Raw genomic sequence first — 9,361 nt, forward strand, 5'->3', positions numbered from 1 at the left:
GGTCTACAGAGTGAGTTCCAGGACAGCCAGGGCTACACAAAGAAACCCTGTCTCGAAAAACCAAAAAAAAAAAAAAAAAAAAAAAAGCCTGTCCCTGAGGACAGACTGGTGCCACAATTAGGTTTTTCCTTCTTGTGAACCTGGACATCCAGTGTTACAGTGTGCATTTATTATTACTTTAAAAATAGTTAAGAAAAAATAGTTAAGAGTCTTGTGTAGCTAAGGTAGCCTTGATTTCACTCTGTAGCTAAGGCTGACCTTGACTGTCTGATTTTCCTGACACTATGTACCAAGCATTGGGATTCCAGATGTTCATCATCTACCACCCTGTTTTATGTGGTGCTGGGAATGAATCCAGTACGTCTTGCATGCTAAGTGAACTCTCTTCCAGCTGTGCTCCCCTTGCTGCATTCTTAATATAAACCACTGATGTGTGTTTGTTTATTTGTTTATTTTAACAATCCCCCAAACAAACTATACATAGTTGGCTCTCCTAGGACAAGCATGTGCTTATCCCAAAGATGGGAGGAGAAAGACCATTGACCCAAATCATCATGACCAAATTAACTAAAGCAAGCAGTTGATTAAAGTAAGCTGTTTTGTTCCTGTATACGAGATGCCTCCCACTAAGGCCGAGTTTGAGAGATCAGCACTGGGTGTGAGAGACAAGGATTTCATAGCTCAGGGATAGGGGTTTCCAAATGTGCCACTAGGTGAGCAAAATAGGGAGGGTTACAAGAGCAGAACATATGCAGAACAAGTAGGTCCTAATGACGTCCTGAAACAGAGACATGGTAGCAAGGTGAGCATGCTGGGTAGTCACAGGTGGTCACACAACCTTTTGAAACAAAGGTCGTGTTGCAGGGTGCTGTGAAACAACCACATGACTGCCATTCCTGGAACAGGCAGTACAGAACCATTTGCTGTTAAGGTTACAGGTGAGGCATAGCCCAGTCCTTGGGAAACAGAGGGTTGATCATAAGTTGGAATGGACCCGGGTTCTCTTGTAGTAAGATAGGCACAGGCTGGGTTTTCACATGGCCATCGCTTCCCAAGCTCTCGCCTTTTCTGAGGTCAGGAATTAATTTAACCATGTTTGTTATGGTCTGACACACACACACACACATACACACACACACACACACACCCTCCATTCTGTCCCATGCCTGCCAGCTATTGCATATTGTTGCTGTAACATGCCTGCCAGTCACTGACACAAAAAAGTGACTCTGCTCAAGGACATGCTGACCACATACCCTATCTTGTTCTGTATGTTCTGAATGTTCTGTATGAGGTTTGCTAATATAAGTATACTGTAGCTGTCTTTAGACACACCAGAAGAGGGCATCAGAGCCCATTATAGATGGTTGTGAGCCACCATGTGGTTGCTGTGGTTGCTGGGAATTGAGCTCAGGACCGCAGGAAGAGCAGTCAGTGCTCTTAACCGCTGAGCCATCTCTTCAGCCCCAGGTTTGCTAATCTTAAGAAATTCCACAAAACTTTACATAGGACCCATTCAATCAAAGGTCAATATGAATTGTTATTTCTAAAGTATCTTGAGTCAGAGCTGACCACCGGGCAGCCCTTCTTACACCTACATATGAGCTCATTGTTGTTCTTGTGACTAACACTGAAGAATTCTACTAATAAGCCAAAAAGTTATGATTATAATACTCGTGCTCCATTATCTCAATGTTCTGCAATTCCCCTTGGGTTCACCACCCATCCAACCTTCCCCATTTCCTAACTCAGGACCACTCAGCTTAAAGGTTGGCTGATAATACTTTGCCTAGTAAGCCAACTGCTCCCCTCCTTGACCTTTAAACTTTTGAACCTAGTTTTTCCTATAAAAAGCCTGCCCTGCTAGGCAGTGGTAGTGCACGACTTTAATCCCAGCACTTGGGAGGCAGAGGCAGGCGGATTTCTGAGTTCGAGGCCAGCCTGGTCTACAGAGTGAGTTCCAGGACAGCCAGGGCTACACAGAGAAACCCTGTCTCGAAAAAACAAAACAAAACAAAAAAACAAAAAAAACCTATTCTTCCTTAATTGAGATTGATTGAGATTGGTGTATGCTTGGTTTGTGTGGTGAATCCCAGACCTCAACAATGTTACTCTTAATTAAACCTCCTGTTTTAACATTGTAAAGTTTGTGATATCAAGGCTATATGACAGTTTCAAATACTAAACTTTGGGGGAGGGGGTTGGTTAGGGGTGAAGCAGAGGCAGGATCTCACTATGTAGGCCTGGCTGTTGCTCTGAACATCCTGTAATTCACTAACATGTATAGATCATGTTAGTATTCTGTCTAAACTCCACCTCCACAGTTATCTGGCAACACCCAGGTATGCTCCTCCCCACAGTTACCTGGCAACAGGTAACTATAAAAGGGGATGGTTGCCTCCTCCTCTCTCTCTTGCTCTCTTGCTCTCTAGCCTCTAGCTTCTCTCTGTCCCCTAGCCTTTCCTCTCTTCCCTTCTCCCTCTCTCCACCTGGTCATGGCTGGCCTCCACTTCTCTTTCCTCTTTCTCCGCCATCTTCTACCATTTCTCTCCCCCCCCACCTTTGCCCTATCTCCTGAATAAACCACCCCCTTGAAACCATTTGGTCTGGTGTGGTCTGTTCTAAGCTGTGCCCCCAAGTCTAACAGACCAGGCTGGCCTCAAACTCAAAGCAGTCTGCCTGCCTCTGCCTTTAATCTGCTAAATTCTGGGATTAAAGGCGTGGGACATCAGGCCCACTCAAACCAAACTCTCTGTGATACAGGGTTCCCACCCAACTAATACTGTAGGGGATCACAATCTCCTCTCCAACCAATAGATAAAAGAGTAGAGTCTTGTGGTCACTCTTAGGCCTATACTATACCCTTCAACACCACAGAACATTTGGAAGAGCAATGGTCACCTTACCTCTCCTCCAACGTTTTTTGGGACAGCAGCTCTCAAAGGGGATTCCCATAGGAGAGTAGGGACCAGAGAGGCTTCAAGGTTTCCATTTGTAAGGGGCCAGTTAGTAGAGAAAGATGGAAGCCAGGGCTACAAATGGAGCATGTGCAGGAAAAGCCAAGAACGTGAAAACTTAAGAGAAGTCCTCTGCCCTATGTAAATAACTCACAAAGGCTCAGAACTCACCTGGTGTGTGGTTCCTAAGCTTCATTTTTCCAGTTTAGTGGCCCACTGTCACCCCAGTGCCTCTTTTCCTTCCTTTCTTCCTTCCTTCCTTCTTTCTATTTTATTTTTTTATTATTTATTTATTTATTTTTGGTTTTTCAAGACAGGGTTTCTCTTTATAACCCAGGCTGTCCTGGAACTCACTCTGTAGACCAGGCTGGCCTCAAACTCAGAAATCCTCTTGCCTCTGCCTCCCAAGTGCTGGGATTAAAGGCGTATGCCACCACTGCCCGGCTTTTCCTTTTTATTAATAAAAATTCTTTTTTTTTTTTTTTAAGACAGGCTGACCCAGAATTCACTATATAGGCCAGATAGGCCTTGAACTCATAGAGATAAACCCATTTTTGCCTCTTAAGTTCTGGAATTAAAGAGGTATGCCACCATGTCCAGACTTCCTCCTTTTTTAATAAACTGTCTCTAACTCAGGAAGTAGAGGTAGGCAGATCTCTGAGTTTGAGGCTAGCCTGGTCTACAAGATTGAGATCTAGGACAAATGGTCTCTATTTCTTCTTATTTTTCTTTTTTTCTTTTCTTAAATAGTATATTTAGGGGCTGGAGAGATGGTTCAGCGGTTAAGAGCACTGACTGCTCTTCCAGAGGTCCTGAGTTCAATTCCCAAAAACCACATGGTGGTTTCACAGCCATCTGTAATGGAATCCTATGCCCTCTTGTGGTGTGTCTGAAGACAATGTACTCACAAACATAAATAAATAAATCTTTTAAAAAAGTATATTCAGGGGCTGGAGAGATGGCTCAGTGGTTAAGAGCACTGACTGCTCTTCCAGAGATCATGAGTTCAAATCCCAGTAACCACATGGTGGCTCACAACCATCTGTAATGAGATCTGATGCCCTCTTCTGGTGTGTCCGAAGACAGCGACAGTGTACTCATAAATAAAATAAATAAATAAATCTTTTTTTAAAAAAAAAAAAGTATATTCAGGAACACCCAGATTAAGAGAGACATAGAACAAGGTTTTAAAAAAATAAAAAAGTCCTGAGCACAAAATAGTTCTGTCCCCATGGAGCTGGGCAGGCCACCTTCCTACCTGTAGGTCAGCCTCGAAATACTTTAGGAATCTTTATAACCATTTCATCATGGAGGCATGATAAATTATTAACTGGAAGTTTCAAGTGTCCAGTCATACTATGATCTTGTGACCAGTTGCTGTTAGGAGCCACCAAGAATTGTCTAACTCGAGGCCAATCAGAGCCAGGCGTGGTGGCACACAGCCTTTACTCCCAGCAGAGGACGGCCATGAATTTGTAGCCAGCCTGGTCTACCTAGGGAGTTTCAGAACAGTCAGAGCTACAAAATGAAACTCTGTCTTGCAGGGCAGTCAGGGGATGTCAATAAGCATTCCTGAAAAGCACCAGATTAAAACATTCATGACTAGTGCGGGAGCTGGTTCAGTGTTTGAAAGCACTGGTTCTTCTTCCAGAGGACCCTGAACCCACATGGTGGCTCACAGAATCTAACACCCTCTTCTGACTATGTTCAGGCAGAGTGAGTTAAAAAACAAACAAACAAAAACAAAACAAAAAAAAAAAAACAAAAAAAAAAACAAAAAAAAAACCAGGGCTACACAGAGAAACCCTGTCTCGAAAAACACAAAATAAAAATGGCTATGAAGTGTGGGACTCCGTACGGGTATTCTGGGTCATGGTTGGGCAGTTACCTAGAACCCCGAGACTCTGTGTGAGAACCGGCACGCCCCCAGAACCCAGGGTCCTGAAAAGCAGTCTAGTCTCCATAGAATTACATTGTTCAGCTGGGCGGTGGTGGCATTCGAGAGTTCGAGCCTAGCCTGGTCTACAGAGTGAGTTCCAGGACAGCCAGGGCTACACAGAGAAACCCTGTCTGAAAAAAAAAAAAGAATTACATTGTTCAGTCATGCAGGCCAGACAGCCCCTCCCAAAGTGCACAGATAGAGGGCATGACTAGAGGGCTCAGGCCCTAGGGAGTTACATACTAATGAAGGCCAGAGGGCGGAGCAAATTAAGAAAGTGTCCCCAGATTCTCCCCCAATCCTCTCCCTTTCTCCTTCCCTATATAACTCGGGACTGGCCTGAGTTTTACTGGGGTACTTCCAGATTCATCCACCATCCGCCATGACAATAAACCCTTTTGGAACCAAGGACTTCCTTGTGTCATTGGGGCCTACCACCGCCACAGCCTCCAGGCCGCTGGAACCTTAGACCTCCTCCCACATGTGGGACCCGCCACAGCGTGGAAGCCTCCCCGGACCCCCTTTATTTTTTTCCCACAATGAAGAGTATGGATTGCTGCAGATCCAGAGCCTAAATACAGCTTCTTTTGGACTGTGTTTAGGTCCCCCAAATTCCTTACCCACCTCTGTGTCAGACCTGATAGCCAGCAAAAAACCTTTGGAATGTATTAACTTAACAAAACCTTAATTACTCCAGTGGAGTGGCTAAGAAGCGATCAGATAACATCTGAGACCTACAGTTGAGATTCCCTGTCTGCAGTAACCCACTTCCCTGTTTCCACCAATGCGTTAGGTTCAAACTGGGCTCCAGCTTCGGAGAAGCTGCTTGCTTTTTCCCCTTCCCCATGGAGAGATAACCTTGGCAGTCTGATTCCCAGTACACCTTTGTTTCTCTTGAAGAGTGGTGTGGTTTGGTGGTCTCACGGCACCCTGGCTTACACAACCCATTTTTTAAATGCTTTGTTTGATAACCTTCTTTGTTACCATAAAAACTCCCGAAGACTGCTTCTCCATCATTAGCACTTTGTATCGGAGGGAGATCTCAATATATGTTTCTGGGATGTGATCTCTCTCTCTCTCTCTCTCTTTTCTCTCTCTCTCTCTCCTTTTTTTTTTTTTTTTGGTTTTGATTTTGGTTTTTGGAGACAGGGTTTCTCACTGTAATTGTTTCTGTCCTGAACCAGATAAAAGTTGATAAAATCAAAGTTCTAGGTCTAAGCCTCCTAAAAAGCAGTCTTCATGAGCTGTACTTCCTGGACCCAGTTTGAATTCTAATTGACTGTGTAATATTTCTTTAAAAAATGAAATTGAGGCTACCAGTATATTTCAGGTATCTTGTTTGTTGTTGTTGTTATTTTTAAGTGTGTGTGTGTCTGTGTGTGTATGTGTACACACACACACATGACTGCAGGTGCCCCACAGGATCAGAAAGGCAGAGATGTCAGGTCTCCTAGAACTAGAATTGCAGGAACTTTTGAACCTTCTGACTTAGGTACTGAAGCTCAGACTCAGGTCCTCTACAGGAACGTACATGCTCGTAATGGATGAGCCATCTCTCCAGGCCAACCCCAAGCTGCACCTCTCGATTTTCTGTAAAAGATGAACATAACTGTATGTAACCAATTCCTAAAGCATGTGTGAGAATCTGAAGGAGGGAGCGGACCAGTGGCTCAGTGGATAAAAAGCTTGCTATGCAAGCTTGAGGACCTGAGTTCAGATCCTCACAACCCACATGGAGTCAGACAGGTAGTAGTGCTCACCTGTAAACACATGCTCTTTCAATGGAGTGGGCAAACAAGAGACCATGAAACAAAATAGAAGGTGGTTCGGTACCTGGGGTTGTCCAGACACCTGTACCATAGAAGGCACAGTCTCTATGAACACACACTGTAAAGGAAAGAATCACCTCTAGGTGGAGACATGCCATTATCTCTTCCCTAATGTTAATCCACTGGAGCAGTCAGGGGCAGAACTGGGGGACCACACCTAAGCAAGTAGATTAGATAATCTTTTCCTTCCCCGAATTCCTGCCCCCAAGTGCAGTCAAAAAGAGGTTCAGCTGTGATGTCCACCTTTAGGGCCTGACTCAGAAAACTGAAACTATTTTTTTTTTTTGTTTTTTTTGTTTTTGTTTTTGGAGACAGGGTTTCTCTGTATAGCCCTGGCTGTCCTGGAACTCACTCTGTAGACCAGGCTGGCCTCGAACTCAGAAATCCGCCTGCCTCTGCCTCCCAAGTGCTGGGATGAAAGGCGTGCGCCACCACCGCCCGGCTTGGAACTATTTTTTTAAATGACTTTTTAAAAAATACTATTTATTTAATGTATATGAGTACATTGTAGCTGTCTTCAGACACACCAGAAGAGGGCATCGGATCCCATTACAGATGGTTGTGAGCCACCATGTGGTTGCTGGGAATTGAACTCAGGACCTCTGGAAGAGCAGTCAGTGCTCTTAACTGCTGAGAAATCTTTCCAGCCCGGAACTTTTTTTTTTTTTTTAATTCTGTCTTTTTCTTTTAGATGCTAGCCAGAGCCTAGGTAGGTATGTTTTAAAACTCCCAATGAACCTTCTGGGGTTCCTTACTCCTCTTCTAAGTCTTCTACCCCATCTGTGGAAAGACAATGGGGATGAGAAGGAACACAAGCCTTACTTGAGATTAAATTGTGACAGCCGGTTTGTTCTGTTTTGATATTTTCCATACTTCTTTACTGCTCTATTGTCTTCTATAAATCTGCTTTGCACCTACTCATGATTTTACTTTGAAAAGCTCTAAGGAACAAATTCAGGACTGCTCTCTTTAACCCAAGGGAGGCGGTCAATGGCCAGCTCTCAGGTGCTTGCTTCAAATTTTACTCAAAAAAAAATTTTTTTTTGTTTTAGTTTTTCTTTCTTTCTTTCTTTCTTTCTTTCTTTTCTTTCTTTCTTTTTTTTTTTTCGGCTGGAGAGATAGCCGTGGGTGCTGGGAACCGAACTCTTATATTTTTGGTTGTGAGCCTAGCCTTTAACGGCTGAGCCATCTATCTCTCCAGCCCTGTTTTAGTTTTTCAAGACACAGTTTTCTCTGTGTAGCCCTGGCTGTCCTGGAACTCAGAGATCCATCTACCTCTGCCAACCAAGCACTGGGATTAAAGGTTTGTACAACCACTGATTGGTTTGTGGTAGTGGTCTTAGTCTCACTCAGTGAGATTAACATTTTTCTGGATGCCCCAGCGAGATAGACCACCCACCCAAATTCTAAAGCTGCACCTTCAGTCCGGGACTCTTGAGCTGAAGGGCTGCCTCAGGAGGTGTACACCTTGAGACATTCCAGTGTTCTGAGGCAAGCATTGGGTTTCATGAACTATCAGAATAAGCTGCTGTGCTGAGAAAGCAGCATTTATGGAGGCCTCTCCTGGGAATACATAATCTGGTCTGTGGGATCCCAATCTGGGACACGGAAGGGTTTGATGGGCCCCAGAGAGACTACCCTCCAGGGCAAAGAGTGAGCTGTCACATGCCCACCTGAGGTTCTTGGTCTGTTTTTGTCTTGAATGTCTTTGTATGTCTTGCTTTCGACTTTTACTGTCTCCATTCCATCTCTTGTACTTCCTATGTTCTGTTTTAATTGGTTTATCTTTATCTATTGTTGAGGAGGATTATGAATATCCTATCACCGAGTCACCTCTAAACATTCTGTGAAACTGAATAGCCCACATGTGGAAATGACGGCTCCCATCCCCACCCCAGAGCACTTTGGGTTCTCACACAGCCTATAGTAGCAAATGTCGCCCTCAGTGACCCAGCCACCCAGATCAGAATGGGAACATCTTGCCTTTGGCTGAAGCAGCTTCCAACCCTTGCTCCTGGATAAAGGTCTGTATGGTTAGAAATGAGCAAGATGACCACGCCCTGATTGTCGGGGTCCCTTTGCTGACTCTTACATGTCAGTGGGCTCTTAAGTCTGATTTCTCTGGTCCCCTGTCATGGCAAATTTTTTCTTTCTCCTTGCCTTCCTCCCTTGTCTGGGAAATCTAAAAGTCCTGCCTCAGTCTCCTTGCCCAGCCATTGGCCACTGGCAACTTTATTTCCCAATCAATCTTGGAGTGCTTAAAAGGATTTCAGTTAGCCCTGGATAAGATTTTTCCTCATGAGTCAGGTGTGGTGGTGTATGCCTTTAATCCCAGCATTCAGGAGGCAGAGTTTGATAGATCTGTGAGTTCAAGGCCATCCTAGTCCTAGAGTTCCAGGACAGTCAGGTTATACAAAGAAACCCTATTTAGAAAAACCTATCTAGAAAAAATAAATAATTAAGATTTCCTGTTTCCCAGAACATGACCTACCTCAACCCCTGACCTTGACTTGTTTTGAGGAGCATCCAAACCCTTCCTAACTGTCCCTAATCACATGTCAACCACATGGTAATGACCCACTTGTCTGTTTGTTTTTTGAGATTTTCCATGCTTTTTTTTTTTTACTGTTACATTG

This window comes from Grammomys surdaster, unplaced genomic scaffold, assembly GCF_004785775.1.
Source record: "Grammomys surdaster isolate TR1022 unplaced genomic scaffold, NIH_TR_1.0 125946, whole genome shotgun sequence".
Lineage (NCBI taxonomy): Eukaryota > Metazoa > Chordata > Mammalia > Rodentia > Muridae > Grammomys > Grammomys surdaster.